Source organism: Thermobia domestica, chromosome 9 (genome assembly GCF_964235325.1).
Source record: "Thermobia domestica chromosome 9, izTheDome1.hap1.1, whole genome shotgun sequence".
Classification (NCBI taxonomy): Eukaryota; Metazoa; Arthropoda; class Insecta; order Zygentoma; family Lepismatidae; genus Thermobia; species Thermobia domestica.
Window position 1 is genome coordinate 127,222,996 of NC_137462.1, and position 15,933 is coordinate 127,238,928.

The window sequence follows — 15,933 nt, forward strand, 5'->3', positions numbered from 1 at the left end:
AGTGCAAATTCCCAAAATATCTCCTTACGTTACGGGCAGGATCTTGTAATGATTTCATGAATCATTTGAGAGTTCTTTAATTAACCCACGAAAAAGGTTTTTTTTTTTTTTTTTTTTTTTTTTGTCAGACGAACAGGTTTGGAGTTAATTGCGGTAGCAATTTGAAAATGAGTAAAAAACAAGAAACATACCTTAGATGGTTGTGATTTAATCTCTATATTGAGCCTCGTAGTTACAAAGTAAAGTACAATTTACGTTAGATTTTTTGTATCTACAACAATTGCACCTGTCTTTGGTTTGCAATATTTTAAATCTTTTAGTTTGTCCATAACGATTTCAGTGTTAGCTGACTAGAGGAATTAGCAGTCATCTACGACTTTTTTTTTCTTCCGTTCCTTCCAATCATCTTCAAAATCTCCTAAACTGTTCGTCTGACAAAAAAAATTTAGGTGACATCCTTTGTAGCTTAATTCAAGATCTTTGGAATGGTATATAAAAACATTATAAGATGCTGTCTGTAACTTAAGGAAAGAATTTGGAAATTTGGCCTGGGAGTGAATCCATCCAGTGTGTAAGTGAAAAGGGGTCTGGGGAAGAATGAAATGTACCATTAGTGATGTATTCAGCCTAATATCCTACTATGGCTTTTGATTGCATATATTTCGATAAATTGAGCCATTTTTGGGAGCTATCTTGAGTTTTTCAGCACTTTTGGTATCAAAATCAGAATTAAGCAACAATGAGATCCTTGACACCATAAACATGAAAAACAATACCTTACACTCTACTATATAGCCTAGCACTTTTTATTTCTAATAGAATCTGTCCAATTGCTACTTTCGTCGTTTAAGCCATTTCCGGTGATCGGATTGTAATTTTTAATTAACAACTTTATTTCTCGACTCCGCAAAGCTAGAAAGTAGTAGGTCTATATATATATAACATGGCAATATTTGTAGCTATTTTCAAAAATAAATTTATGAAGCAGCCATTTTGGCCGCCATCTTTGATTTCGGCTATAAGGATGAGAAATTCGACTTGGAAACACTCAGATTCACGTTAACAGGATACATTTATTTATTTATTTATTTATTTAATATACAACAGGCTTAATGCCCAATTATAGTGTTGTGTACATACAGTATTGTTACATACATGAAATTCTTAATTATTTCTATAGAAAATATTATCTCTAGAAATACACATTGGCCAACTGTCTCAGAAAAAAGAAAGAAAGGAAAAAGAAAAAGCCGTTAATATCGTTTCAAAGTGTGTTTTTAAAGTATGTTCACCTCTTAGCCATTCGTTTTAAAAAAAAAAAGTTATTGAACTTTTCTTTAAGCTGAATTCAAAATCTTTCCAGTGGAGTATTGAAACATCACGATATCATGATTGCTACTGGACTCATGATCATTAAAACAGACCTATGTTCCTCAATACTGCGGCCATTTTAATGACTTACCATAGTGATCCATGATCTCAGTACAGAAACGATTCTTTAATTTTCAAAATAAACAAACTACTATTGTGGAGGAAATTGAAGGATAAAAGAATTACAGAACAATGGCAAATAAATTCTCTCGTAAGCAAACTTGGCATTGACCAATTCGAATAGTCAGTTTCTAGGCATATAGGTTGAAAAATACTGCTTGGTAATAATAACTGAAAATATTCATTCGAAACATGTAAGAAGAAAAAGTCACATCTTACCTAGATATCCAATGGAAGACAAACATAGAGTGTTCATTTAATTAAATGTTGATTATATATATATATATATATATATATATATATATATATATATATATATATATATATATATATATATATATATATATATATATATATATATATCAGGTTTTCATTTCTCTCATTGCTGTCTTTTCAATATGGTATTTTATTATGTATTTATTGTGTGATAAATATTTGAAATCAATTGAAGGGGTGCATTCTAAAAGAGCCTAAGTCAATTTTTGTCAATTTTGAAATATTGGTTCTATGAAGTTCTATTTCAGCATCTCCGTATATTGAACAGGGTTTCATGTTAAAACTCCCTAAGTTAAATTAATTGAGTTGAGTTGAGTTGATTTTGAGTTTAACGCCAACTTAACTCAGTTAATTTGACTTTCGGAGTTTTTGTAAGCAAAAGAAAACAACGTTGTTTTTCAAAATGTCCTTAGTCAGCGGTGTTCTCTGAAGTTATTTTCTGACTCGTGCCTAAAAACACTTATAAAACTTGTTATAGATGATTATTTCAGTTATTTTTCAAAAAGTAGGTAAATACAGTTATGTAGATTACTTTTCTTTTACAGAAATAGAATGATGGAAACACACAAAATATTCGTTTACTGAAAAACTTACTTTTTTGACTTAGGTTCTTTTGGAATTGAGCACTTCAATTCCTTTCGCAAAGTTTATTCTCATAATAATGCAACTTGACAATCTTGTTGAATGTTGTTTATTGCACACAGGCTCACTGCCAGGGTAATTTAGAAATTTCTCCTTTCTCCATTTTTTAAGAGTCTAATTTGAAATCCTGTTAATTATCCAGTGACGTCTAAATGGCGATCCACGAACAAGTTGAATCCGAAAAAATAATAATAATGATGATCTTCTCCTTTCTTTAACTCAATGTGTAATAACGGAATTGTATAATTAGCCATCATAATAGAGCTGAAAATTGGAATGATTTTATAACTATGAAAATGTGCTCATTAACCTTTTGGTTACCAAGTCCGAAGAAGGTAACACCGTTAATATGGAGACAATTAAAAAAGAACGAAAAAGAAAACGATAAGAAAATAAAAATGCAGATTTCATAGTAAATTTCAAATGTTCGTCGGTAGAGCTTTCCTATTTCAACTGTGCCCCTGCTGGGGCTGCTGTCGATGTATGTTTTCCGGCACCTCCCTCAAAAGAGGAGGAGCAAGTTGCTGTGGCCGAGATCCTTCAATAGTTGGATGCGGACAGAGTTCTTTCCCCAAATCAAAGGGAAAGTTTCCTCTGTAAAACGGCGGCAGATGTGGGGCCGAACTATGTTTCATCTATTTTCCGAGCGCACATTTGAAATAGAAAGCCTCTAATTGCAGTGGCGCCGATTTCTGTTTTAAAATAGTGGGAAGAAATGGGTTCAGTAGGGATACGCTCGAGTCGAGTCGAGACAGAATATTCCTGACAAAATTCGAGTCGAGACACAGCTCTTTCAATAGAAAAATATATATTTTTCGAGTCGAGACATCACTTTTACAACACATTTTCGAGACGAGACAGTCTCAAATCTTGTCTCGTTCGCATCCCTAGGGTTCACGTATATGTGTTTCATTGCAATGTATCGAAATAGAGAAATCCAGATTCTAGGGGCCTACTCCCCCTCCCCCGTCAGGGTCGGCGTCCGTAATTAGCCTACTTGACCTAGAGTGTTATTTCATAACGAAATACGTGAACGCAATGCAAAATCTACGTTTTAGTTTGCGACAACACGGATAATAATTATAATTGATCTTGTATGTTTTGTCTTGCTTTACTATCCACAATCTTTGCGGAAGCTAGTAGGGAATAAGACCCCTAAACACATGAAAAAGAAGCTAAAAACACAGAATAGAACAGTATTCCAGAAACTCTATGAGTTTCTCACATTCACTGAACTTTCGCCTCAGGGGGAAGAGGAAACTCCCTTTAAGTATCGTTCTTATTTGGCTCTGGCCGGCAGTAGATTAATTGACAATCACTGAGCTATATCAAAATAGTCTTATATCAGTAACTCTGCTACATTTTTTAGCATCTTGATAGATAGTAGTGAATATGCTATACAGTTCACAACTTGGTAATACACATCAGTATATTCGCAACTGATATAACATATTTTATACTTCCTACTTACATACAAAATATCAAATACGTATTACAAGTTAAACTCACCATAGATCTGTCGAATTCTACAACCATAAAATCCCACTAACAATAGCGTACAATTAATTTGTCCATGTACTTCCTCGGCCAAGTACCGTGTCATTATTTTCAGGAAATGAAAATAATAAATAATCTAATAATTATCATACAGAGAAATGTTTTCTTTACACAAAATTGCGTCTGGTAAATGTACGTAGTAAGTTGACTGTAAATTTTTCGCTCTATCCTTTTAACATGTAGGAACATGTGTTGCAATACCAGAAGAAAAGAAAATATAATTAAAGATCATAATCTAAATTAGAACAGTCAAAAAGAAGAGTAATTAATTACGTGAAGGTTATTATTTTAGCGATTATAACTGTTTCATAAAGCTCTTGTTTAGCTAATAAAAAAAGCGTAATCTGTTTTATGGCTCAGACAGACAACAGAGGAAAATGTGATAATATGTGGAAGTGATAATTATAATTATCTTACGGAAGATTTCAGTAAGATATAATAACAATATAGTCAACAGGCCAAATGTGGTTAAAGGACAATACATTCAACTTATTTTATTTTTACACCTCTGAAATTGACGTTTCCGTTACAGAGTTTTAGTATCTTTTCTAAGCGTTAATGAAGATTTCAAAATGTATCATTGATATATATTATGATACTGTCATACCATTATACTTTTTCTTCTTTTTCTTATAACGTACTTTATCAATAAATAACGTAAGTTGAAATATGTACGTAGTTTATAATTAAATTTTATGTAATATACAGGATTTCCGTTCATCTCCACTATATAACAGAAGCTTTCCTAGCCAGAAATCAAAACATTCTGGCGCGGACGATACGAGTACAGGTACAGTAGGATTACGTCGATTTCGAGCACTTAATTAATTGATTTAATTATTCAAAAAAATTATTTAACCGGTTAAAGAGACTGTTCAAACTGCAGGATCTCCGGAAAACAATATATCTATTTCTAGTTTTTGTTCCTAGGTAACTAGCGGAAAGATGTGTAAGAAGTCCTGGTTGCAACTAGGATGACAAATATTCCTTTGCAAAACCCCGTTAAAGTTATAAAAGTCAATTTGACATGTCAAAGAAATATTGGAAGACAACTTCTTGAAGTTCCTTCATCTGACATGGGAAGGTCTCACAAGTTGTCGCTCAACTCTGATTGCCATATAGCACATCTGATAGAGCATCATAAGAAATGAAAATGAGCAAAATTTGAGGTGCTATGGACCAGAAGGATAGGAGCTACGGGGCTTCAAAATTTGAATATCAAAAAAATTGTATCATGGAATTATGTACGTTTAAAGCAAACATCTTGAAAACCGTTAAAGCAACCAAAACAAAAGTTGCACAATATAATGAGATCAAAATGCCCTATCTGAAACCACAAACAGTGTTGCCATAGGTAAAGCAGTGTTGCCAACTCAGCATAAAATATTTTGTTTGAAATAGCACCATATACAAGTGTGCACAGATTTAAAATGCATTATTATCACTAAACACAACAGTGAAGTGTAGTGGCACAGTGTTGCACACTGTTGGAACTGCGACTGCTGAAAATGTTCAATGGAGAAATCTGATATATGGCGACAAATGGTAATAAAGGAATGCATTAGAAAAAAGTGAGGGTTTTGCATTATACTTCTGTAGCTCCGGTGAATAAGCAGACTACTCTCGAAAACAAAATGATACAAGCGAGGAAAGAAACATGTGTTTTCTAATTCCGTAAACTGTTTCTCCAGATTATCTTATCAATATTTGGAAGAGTACTTTCTTGGTTTATGTCTTTCGTGTTAAGTAACATATTCTTTTACTTCCTCTCCTACAGACCATATGATTATGTTTGTACACTGTAATATTACCATATTCACATTGGAAATATAATTATTTTATTACTACCTAATTTCGTTTTTAGTCGGCTCAGGTAGCCATGTGGTCTAGAAGGCTAGACAACCGACGTATTAGAGATCACGGGTTCCAATCCCGCCTCGGACATGTTTTTATTGTACTTTTCACCTTACATTTCATTGTTATCTTTCTCTTTCATAGTGGTTCGGATCCCATTTACACTGTAGATCAAGTCCTATATAGCTTCGGAGCTGACACAGGACATAAAAATGGCATCACTCAATTTCGTTTTGCTGATACATCAATGTTTTGTTTCACTGCTAACATTTTGCAATGTTATACTATCGGTGTTATGCATTTGAACTAAATTCATAGTATGAGACACAGATTCCTACATTACCATCTGTTGCCACATATCAGACTTCTCCATTTTCAGCACACGTAGCTCCAACAATGTGTAATACTGTACCACTACACTTCACTGTTATGTTTAGTGATAATAATGCATTTTAAATCTGTGCACACTTGTATATGATGCTATTTCAAACAAAATATTTTAATGCTGATTTGGCAACACTGCTTCACTTATGGCAACACTGTTTGTGGTTTTCGATGGGGCATTTTGTTCTCATTATATTGTGCAACTTTTGTTTTGATTGCTTTAACGGTTTTCAAGATATTTACTTTAAACGTACATAATTCCATGATACAATTTTTTTGATATTCAAATTTTGAAGCCCCGTAGCTCCTATCCTTCTGGTTCATAGCACCTTAAATTTTCGTCGTTTCCATTTCTCATGATGTTTTATCAGATGTGCTTTGTGACAATCAGATTTGAGAAAAAACTTGTGGGATCTTCCAGTGTGAAAGTGGTTGCCTGTGGACGAGGCTGATCTTTCCTCATGTTCATTGTTGCACATGGATATTGTGTGGATATGAAAAGTTGGTGTCTTAACAGTTGCACGTTCCAATCGCTGCACTATTCTTTCACGCTGTTTCTAGGCAAACAATGTCACTGACCACTTGTCGGTAGCTGAATGTTGAAACTTGTGTAAACTACGAGTATTCCAAGTACTATTGTTTTTGTTGCTTGGAAATAATATGTTATAAACCATCCTGTCACATTATTACGATAATAGAATTATGACCAGTTCAACATTCTAAGTTTCTTAGCAATTCTCTGCTGTCTCAATTTGTTGAAGTCTTTGTTTACAGCATCTACAACGCATCACGTGTTCTGTCCGTCAGACCCAGCTTTCTTTAATTGCACAATAGAATTTGTCAAACCTTACTGTGTAGATTCTTCCTCTGACGCGGGTGAATCGTAAGTTGGAAATTTCAGTGGCAGATCTAGAAGGTAAAAACTGGGGGGCTAGCCATAACACTGACTATGAAGGTATATCATTAGTTTACCATAAACTTTGGAAAATATATAAATAATAGGTCCAATTATATTTGTCACTCGAAAAACTGAAGGGTCCTAGGCTCCCCCGACCCCGGCCTAGATTGACCACTGGGAAATTTTCCACTCTAAGCTGTTTGAATGTAAATATTTCAAGATGTAGGCATTAAGTGAAACAAACGAATCTCAGGATTCATAATAAAATTACAGAAATTACCAAAGAATAATGATTTCAGGTTCATGTTTATCAATGTGGTCATCTTCCATATCAGTGGGTGTACCAACATTTTACGTTCGGACTTTGAGTTGAGGACACCCTCGCGCAACTATTGAGCATAAGAGAGATTTTTCCAAGTTGTCTACCTTTAATGCCATATGCAGAGGAAAGCTTTGTGTTCACTTTACTTTGCAGACAACACAGTTACTGAACTCCTCGATCTGGGCATCCTCTAGAATTGAATAATCCTCAACTAGAAGAGCACTCGCAAAATTTCGTTTTAAATCAAAGTAGAGCTCACCATACTGTCATCCAGAATGAAAGAGTATCTCAGTGAACTCCTTGGTTGTATTGGTCACAATGATGAAGCATGCTGAAATGACCATTTATGTTCCAGCACTGTTCTATTTGTTGTGCTTGGTCAAGTCAGTGTCTTTATTCCATTTTTGCCTTAAGATAAGATAGAGTTGAGAGAGAGGATCAATGGAGTCTTTGCTACTCCTGTGAAGGTATGCAGATTCAAAGATGCTCGAACTCATGAGATCAATGCTTACAAGTTCGGAACTCAGTTTTACAAAGGGACAGACTATATTAAGGCCGAAGTGATGTGTGGAGGAGTAAGGGCTCCGTACTTTCTAGACTACGGCATTCATGACACTCATGTCAGCACCCTACCCATGCCTATTTACTTTCTCATGTTATCCCAGATACCTGTTTTAAAGAGACTAAATATCAGATCCACAGTAAAACAAGAATAGAACGAAAAGAAATCTCCATCCCTGCTTGCGATCGTATCCGAGCTTCCCATTTGCCAGATTGGCGCCTTGACTACGCTCAAGGGTTCTCTACATATTATTCTACTTTTCTTTATGTATTTACTTAATAAAATTGCAGATAGGAACTGCGATTTCAATTCATATTAGAATCATTATTATAGGTTAACTGTCCACTGGATTCGAAATCATGATCTTCTGCTTGAGAGTAGGACAAAAATCCATCGGCAAAAAGGCCACCGGACAAAAGCCCACTTTAAATTTCCAAAGGTAAGACAAAAAGCCTACCAAAGGTTTTCCTGACCGGGACAAAAGCCCACTTGATAGAATATTTTACAATTAAACATAAAATGCACACTATACGTGGGGTTCCCGTCAAAGTAGGAAATCAGGCATTGTTAACAATACCTAAGCGTTATATATGCCTACTGCACAATGCCGGACGCGCCACGTATACAATGCCAGAAATCTCTACGCAAAGTGGGAAATACTTACGGTAATATTACATGCTTTGCCTAGGCATTGTAGATAATACCTAAGAAGAGTTTGGCAGTGTAGGAAACAAAGTATTTCGAAAAAGTGATACAGTAGTCCAGTTCTATTAATTATAAGTCTTCCACACTGACAACTCAACCAGGGACATCATTTGGAGAAATCGAGGCAAATTGCTTCCTCGCAAATTGCTCACTTTGAATTTTATATATTTTAATCAAGAATATGCTAATGTGAAAAATGTGATACTCCACTTATATCGGTTGACCGTCTTGCTGATTACCCGGACAAGTAAGTTTGTAGCCGGGGACACCATTGTATCCGTGGGTTTTCTCGAGGTACTCCCGTCCTCCCACGTTCTCATTCCACTAATTCTTCCATTATCATTCACTTACTTTAATCATTGTATCCCTTTACCTAAAGGGCATAATCGTGGGACGTTAAACTCAAAAGCCACTTGGCGAAGGAGATTTTAGAGAAGAGGCCAAATCTATGTAAACAATGAGAATGATGGAAGTTACACAAAAATATGAAAATGAAATTTGGAACATAAACTAAACAAAATGAAAAGCATATATATAAAAACAAATTATATGTGTTTTTCATTATATATTTCGATAGTAAATTTCGTGTGGTTACTGAGGACACTAATGTTAGGGTAGCAGTCAACGGCGCTGACTTTCCAAAATTTATATGGGTGCATATCAATGGTAGGTCGTGTTATATGCTTTCAAGGGTTTCTCAATATGTTTTTGATTGATTTCCATTTAGTTATTTTTTTTATGAACATTGTCATAAAGGGCTGTGCTCAATTAAGTTTACAGGGGCCGCGGTGGCTCAGTGATAGAGCGTTCACCTCTGGTGCTAGGGGTCCCGGATTCGATCCCAGCCCCCGCCAAGTGAATGAAGTTTGTGGTGGACATACACCGTGTGCGTGGGTTTTCTCGGGGTTCTCCCGTTTCCTCCCACTTTCTTCATTCCACCATTTCATTCATTACTCATCGTTTACTTTAGCCTAACCGGCATAACCGTGGGACGTAAAACTCAAAGATTTCATTTTTTTCATTTTCAATTCTATTTACAGTTCCACTTTTTTCTTTTTTATTATTGTGAGGAGTGCCTCTGACTAGGCCTGAGACAGGCAAGGAAGGTGTTAGTGTGTTGTTTAGTTGCCTTTGCACAGACATTTGAAATAATTATGTTAGAAATTTTAACTTCCATCTCAATGTTTTAATTGCTTGCTATTTTTTGATAATGGCAAGTGAGAAGTATTTATGGTATTTGTGTGGGTACTGGAGCTCCGGAGCACCCATGTAGTCGGCGTGCATGGTAGCAGTACCTGAAGTTGACAGAAGCCGTGCGAATATTTTGGTTAATATCCAAAGATAGTTTTCCAAATATTTCTATATAATGTTACGCTTTTTAAATTTCATCTGGGCATTAAAACACGATTCTTCTTATAGACAATACACGAAATCTCATAAAGATAATTCAGTTCTGACCCACAGCTGTATTTAAAAAAAATATGAAATCTTACGAAATAGATGTACTCACTTAATTTAAAAAAAAAAAAAAACTAAAATGGAATTTGCCTCTGATCTAACGAACAACACCGATAACTCGAAAATCTTGTGGAAAATTTTAAACATACTAGGGAGCAAGAATAGTAGGCAACAAAACGTGGCTAACAACAAGTAAACTATAAATGATCTTAATAACTATTAGTGTGACATTAAGTTTTCAAGTAATACAAATCCTAAAATTAGATATAGCTAATAGGGAGAATCCAGAATGAACAGGAAATGTGTTTTCTCTTTCAATGTGCGAGTGCCCTAACAGTCATGAAGGCCATCAATAGAATAAAATTAAATAGTACTTGTACTTACCAGATTATTATTCAATTTATCGAGAAAATTTTGTCTTTTATACTTAATCTCATTAGGAAATTGTTCAACTGTTCTCTTAGGAGCGGCACTTTTCAATCTACTTGGAAAACAGTTGAAATTTTAGCGTTTCCCAAAACCCTTAATATCATAAGTGTTAATGATTTTCAGGACATTAGTATTTTAGCTGTTTTTACAAAGGCATTAAAATATATTGTTAGTGATCAGAGCCCATCTAATGAAAAACAAAAATGTTTTGACCCATTTCAATCAGGCTTACTAAAGTACCACAGTACTGCTGTAGCTTTTACGTGATGTTACTGACATTAGACTAGCAATGAGTTGAGTTGATTTTGAGTTTAACGTCCCTTTCAGCAGAGAGACTATATGAGACGTGGACCTACTGATTAACGTGGAATCCGAACCACATGAGCTCCCGCCGTAGACTAGCAATGAATAGAAAGCAGGTAACTATTCTTACTCTATTAGATTTGTCTAAAGCTTTTCTATCAATTATACATAATATCCTCTTATATACATCAGGATCACTCACAAAGAGAAAAAACATTATTGTCTTCAATGCATAAACACCCATATGGGAAATTTCTAGTACGTGTAAGGTGTGGTAGAGGGAACCAAACATGCCGCTCATAAACTGTACGCCTCCTTAGGCTTCAGGCTACTCAGCCTCGGAGCAAATCCAAGTTTTCTCCTGACTATGTCTGTTGAATTGAACTGAGACTATTCCTTTGATCTGATCATGGATCAAAGCAGAGATGCAAATAAGCAACAAAATTTTACTAGCCCACATTCCACATCCCAATCATAATTCTTATAGTCTTTACTGTTTAAAACCTCGCCCACACTGATGAACCACTCGCTCCGGGTGAATAGGAGAATGGTTATTTGCAGTGTTTCTTCCAGACATGTTTTTTTTTTTGGGGGGGGGGGGGCATTGCTCTCTGGAGCTCTGAGAGTGCTTTCCCGGTAAAAACCATTTATAATATAATAATAAATAGAATAATACCAGTAGTGCCTCCCCGGCATACTAAGTGTGCCCCCCTGAACATTATCTCTGAGAGAAACACTGGTTATTTGGAATACAGGCTTATCTTGCCTAGAGCATTTGCATTAATTATGCAGTTGATACGAACAGAAAACACTCAATCAGAATAAATTGTTCCGAGAAACTAATTCAGAACTTCCGATTAGGATACGATCATCCAGTGTTCTCTTACTCCAACCTTTTAATGTAATATTATACTTTAAATTTAAAAAAAAAAAAAAAAAGAATGTAAGACAATACTCAGGTAATAAATAACTGTAACAATGAACCAGTTAGTAAAGTCGATGTTCGGGCAAAGTCATTCAACTTTCCTGTATGAACGAGAGTAATGTATATATTTTTCTTTTTCTGACCCAAATTACCCTTTAATTTATATGATGCAATAAATTCTTTGACCTAGTTTTTCATGGCCAAAAAATGTATATAAATAGTATTTATATTGTTCACTTTCAGTTTATACTTTATTTCTTTTCGGTCGTCAAATAGCGAATAGCGAATAATAACTAATGTAAAGAAAATATAGACAAGTGATGTACGTTAAAAAAACACTAGAATTGATAATCCATTTTCGTTTTTTTTTTTTTTTTGCTATAAACTAAAGAAAAAAGATCTTGCTATATGTTAATAAAGAGAAGTTATCTTTGCGAAAAAAATTTCGAAGTTAACAAAAAACTCACAAACAGTCAATTTTTTATTAAAGTGCTAAATCATATACAGTCACCGTGCTAGCTAATAAAAATTGGCTTCGGAAATTTTGTTGCTTTTTTTTTGAACAGAGAACGTCATTTACGCTAACTTTTTTTAAAAAAAAATGTTTCTGTATGTTGAACATGAAACTAAAATACAGGGTGTTCCACGTAAAACCGGTACGCTTATACCGAACAATATGCACATTTCAAGGATGTATAGGAAGTAATTTAACTAAAGCAGCCACCCAAGCCAAAGCGCGATGGTTTTCACAATCACTGGTTTACAGTATTTAAATGTATGGCACTGCCTCTGCTTAAGGTGTTTAGGCCTATAGATTTCGCATTAAAATCTATATTATTAAATATATGGTGATAAACTATTTTCCTGTAGACCTGTATGTAGAGATTTTAATATTAGAATATATTTATCATCCTTGTCAAATCAATTCTGCATTCCGTATTGCTTTAGAGTTTTTACAACTTCTGCGTAGCACAACTACTATGCTTGGGTTTGCCTTCTTGGGAACCAAAGTTGGCCACAAATACTTCTGAGACGGGTTTATTTTTCTCAGTAGCTCTGGGCGCTACATGAGATTGCCTTAAAGTTTTCACATGGTTTCTCGGTGCTGGGACTCCAGAAATTCCAATGTTTGAATGCTAAGCAGTATTTTCTCGTTTGTCTATGTCGAGTTCCTGCTGAGTTAACTTTAGTAATTGAAGAAAATGTGGAACGAGAGACACAAATACATTTTCCCATATGGAACAAGGAGAAATTGCCACAAAAGTGAAAAGAATAAATCATTGTTCCAATTCACAAGGAAGGCGACAAAAACTGATTGTAATAATTATCGAAGCATTTATCTTTCGTCAATATCCTATAATATAATCTCAAACATTCTGTTAGTAAGATTGACTCCATACCCACATGAAACTATTGGGGATTATCAAGTGTAGATTTAGGAGAAATCGATCAGCTATCGACGAGATTACTCGAAAAGAAATTCGAACACCCCGGTACATCAATTATTTATTGGTTTGAAAAAGGCTCATGACTCGGTTAGGCTAAAGAAAAAATAAGAAGAAACTAGTTAGATTAATAAAGATGTGTTTAAATGAAACCCGAAGTAAAGCCTGAGCAGGGAAGTACATGCTGTCTACGAGCTTTCACGTCGAGAATCCCGCATACTTTTGGAGGAGTGACTACTGGTATCATTCTCAACAAATTTGAAATATCAGGTGTTGAACTTAACATTTAAAAAAAGCTTGATACGAATCCAATATGGATGATTCCAAGGTTATGATCGTACCTGAAAGGTTTCCTCCTTTTCCTACATAACGTGCAACCCTAGACTGCCACATGTTTAAACAACATGTTATTGCAATATATGATGTTAACCTAATGAATCTATTTGTATTGTTTCTCTTTTTTCTAGCCTTGTAGATATGTTTTGCATCACAATTTCTTATATGCTCAGAACAGAAGAATGCTATGATGTTACAGATAAAACAATCAAGATCAAATGTCCACTTCTGCACATGGCTTTGTTTATAGTAGGAGCTTTGAGCAGAAAAGGTGTTATTTTTTGCCTGAGACCACAAGATGTCTGAGACTTTTTCTACTTCAGGAAAACGTTTAAAGCATTCCGTACCTCATTTCGACTATTATTTATAATGTAATTTAGGAAATTTTCTACTTCAGGAAAATTTTCAAATCATCCTATACCTCATTACGACCATTGTTTATAATATAATAATTTAGGAAACTGTCTAAATATAATTTAAGCATTTTACAAAGTATTAAGTTCCTTGATTAGCACATGGGCTTCCAGCGCGGAAAACCAGTATCGATTCCCGTTGGCAGAACAGGTGGTTTGGGTTCCACGTTAAGCTACAGGTATACTTCTCTCACGAGGCGTCGGTTCTATCTTGTCCAGTATTTTGTGATTGTTAATGAATGCTTATACGTATAATAAAAGATTAATGTAGGAGGTGATTTCTGATGAAAAAAATACATTTTTTAATAAAAAAAACTTCAAGAATATTTACTTATGACAATGTCGCTGATAATGTTATTGTTCGGATGGTTTAATGGTTCACAACTTTTGTTCAACTAACCGTCAACAAACTGACCCTACGAGATTTCCGTTTCTTGTGTTTTTGATGTAAATTTTCCCAGCAATATTCAGAAATATAATATGTACTCTTTATATTATTCTTAATAAATCGTTTGATGTATAAATTTGTACAAATGTACGATGTACAAATTTGTGCATTTAAAAAAAACGGTTATTTTAGCATGTTAGATAAGTGTGTCCCAAAATGTAGCAACCCTATCAGCTTCACTTTAGATAGTAATACTTGTTGATTAAATACTTAAGCACACTTAGCAAGAATATTGTTCTTGGAGACATGAATCAAATTATTATCTATATTTGTGCATGTTCATTGGATGTGTGGGTCCTGAGTTCGATACTCGATTGGGGTAATCGCCGTGGACGCAAACCGGAGTAATGATTCAGATCCCACTTAAAACAGTAGGTATCTGTCATATAGCATCTGAGCTGAAAGGGAATACTAGACTCAAAGCAATTCAACGGAATTAAAATATATTAATTTTAAAAATGTAGAATCAACATTAACATTAATATTTCATATTTAAATAAAGTTGCAATATTATATAATATAATACAACTATAAAATATGCAGAAATATTATAAAAGTGAAAATCTAAACTCAGAATAAGTTGTGAGGAATCATATGTCACATATTAAAGCGGTGCTAAAAACGGAGTTTAAACTCTAGTAAATAACACAAAATAACAAAAGCATCATACAAACATATTTTCTTATTTTAAATAAATGAAATAAACTTGGTAAAGACAGTAAATAGAGTATCACGAGACTTGCATTTATGAATGAAATGTCTATGCTGGGAGTTGAAACGATCAGTATTCCATGTATAAGATATAGGCTATAGAATATTGTAAGAATTTTTCTTGATTGTAATATTGTAAGGTAAAATTGTTACAATATCCATAGCCACCGTTAAAGTCATCATTACTCATGAAGGTGTTAACGGATTGATTACTTTAACAAACTCGGCCGACTAGCTATCTATTGCAAGAAACAAAATTCAAAAATTCGCTTTCTTTCAGGATTTATGCATGCAGTAACGTAAGTGCGTACTGACATTACAATCTTTAAAGGTCTATTAACTTGATTCTAATAACATTACAATCTTATGAGGCCGACTGGATGATCCTAATGACATTATAATCTTGTAATTCCCACTACCATGGATCCAAATCACATTGCAATCTTATAAGACCCACTGCCGTGTTTCTGATCAAATAACAACTTTTCCGGTCTAACTACGGTAATACGTTTTAGAAGGTACCTAAACAAAATTTGGAAACAAATTAATCTTCAAAGTACTTCTGTGAATAAGAATATAAGGGAATTTGACACAAGTTTTATAGTATGTAACGCAAAATGCACAGCAGTCGGAACAGTAAGATAGGAAGCCGAGATACTTTGGGTGGGAGAGGGAGACAACCTGAATTTAGCTTACATTCATACTTTGTCAGTACATAAAATCTATTTTATGAAATACAATTTTCCTTAATGAGCTACGTAAAAATAAGTGTTT

At 34.4% G+C, this 15,933-nt stretch overlaps 1 long non-coding RNA gene across 1 annotated transcript in view; it reads left to right on the forward strand.

Annotated features, from left to right (window-relative positions):
- The window catches only part of LOC145695004 (uncharacterized), a 261,336-nt gene that overhangs the window by 212,431 nt on the left and 32,972 nt on the right, over positions 1-15,933 (forward strand). The window lies entirely within an intron of this gene.